The sequence below is a fragment of the Bison bison genome, unplaced genomic scaffold (assembly GCF_000754665.1).
Source record: "Bison bison bison isolate TAMUID 2011002044 unplaced genomic scaffold, Bison_UMD1.0 scf7180017864217, whole genome shotgun sequence".
In the NCBI taxonomy this organism is placed as follows: domain Eukaryota; kingdom Metazoa; phylum Chordata; class Mammalia; order Artiodactyla; family Bovidae; genus Bison; species Bison bison.
In genome coordinates this window covers 2,755,808-2,757,471 of record NW_011494789.1, presented here as the reverse complement: position 1 = coordinate 2,757,471, position 1,664 = coordinate 2,755,808, and positions in this window count along the sequence as shown.

The window sequence follows — 1,664 nt, the reverse complement described above, 5'->3', positions numbered from 1 at the left end:
TGTGTGTGTGAGTGTGTGTGAGAGTGTGTGTGTACTTAGTCATATCCAACTCTTTGTGACCCCTTGGACTGTAACCCACCAGGCTTCTCTGTCCATGGGATTCCCAGTTTCTATTACAAATAAAACCACTATAAACGTTCATCTATAGATATTTGTGTCCGCATAAGTTTTAATTTCTCTGGGTAACATAGCCAGGTAGATGCACGTTTGATTTTATTTGAAGAAACTGACAAGCTGTTTTCTAGAGTGACTGTACCGTCATTTAACATTCTCATCACCAATGTATGAGTGATTCAGATTCTTTACATAGTCACTAACACTTGGTCCTGTCACTATTTTTCATTTTTACCACTCTGATAGGAGTGGTACCTATCTGTTATCACTATCAGGATGCTATCACTGGTATCTATCAGATACCAGTGGTCACTATCAGGTACCACTCTGATATCTCATTGTGGTTTTTAATTTCTATTTCCTAATGGCCAATGATGTTGAGTATCTTTACTTGTGCTTCTTTGCCATCTGTATATATCTTCAGTGAAATGTCTCTGCATATGTGTTGACCGTTTTCTAATTAGACTGTTTATTTTTCTTTACCACTGAGGGTTTTTTGGGTGGGGGATAAACCACAGCTGTGGTTTACTGTTTAAAATTATTTATTTGTCTGGCTACACTGGGTTTTAGTTGTGGCACCTGGGATCTTTGAACTTGGTTTTGGCAGGCAGGATCTTTAGTTGTGGCACGTGAGATCTCATTCCCTGATCAGAGATCAAACTTAGGCCCCCTGCTGTGGGGCCATGAAGTCTTAGCCACTGGACCACCAGGGAAGTCCATACCACTGAGCTTTGATAGTTCTTTATATAATCTAGATACTAATCCTCATTGTTGGCTATGCAGTTTGCAAATATACTCACCTGAATGTGAAAGAATTAGTCGCTCAGTCATGTCCGACTCTTTGCAACTCCATGAACTGTCGCCTGCCAGGCTCCTCTGTCCATCACATTCTCCAGGCAAGAATACTGAAGTGGGTAGCTGTTCCCTTCTCCAGGGGCTCTTCCAGACCCAGGGATTGAACCTAGGTCTCCCATATTGCAGGCGGATTCTTTACCATGTGAGCCACCAGGGAAGCCCATGTTCGCCTATTTTACAGCTTATCTTTTCATTTTCCTAATAGGAAATGTCGAAGAAGAAAAGGTTTTCATATTGATGAGATAAAATTTATTAATTTTCCTTTTCACATGTTGTCCATTTGGTGTCACGGCTAAGAAATTTTGCTTAGCCTTAGATACAAAATTTTTTATGTTTTCTAAAAATTTTATAGTTTTAGTTTTACTTTTATGTCTATGGCCTTTTTTTAATTTAATTTTATTTTTTCTCTCCTATCATATTTTTTTTAATTTTATCTTATTTTTAAACTTTACAATATTGTATTGGTCTGCCATATATCAAAATGAATCTGCCACAGGCATACATGTGTTCCCCATCCTGATCCCTCCTCCCTCCTCCCTCTCCATACCATCCCTCTGGGTCGTCCCAGTGCACCAGCCCCAAGCATCTAGTATCGTGCATCGAATCTGGACTGGCGACTCATTTCATATATGATATTATACATGTTTCAATGCCATTCTCCCAAATCATCCCACCCTCTCCCTCTCCCACAGAGT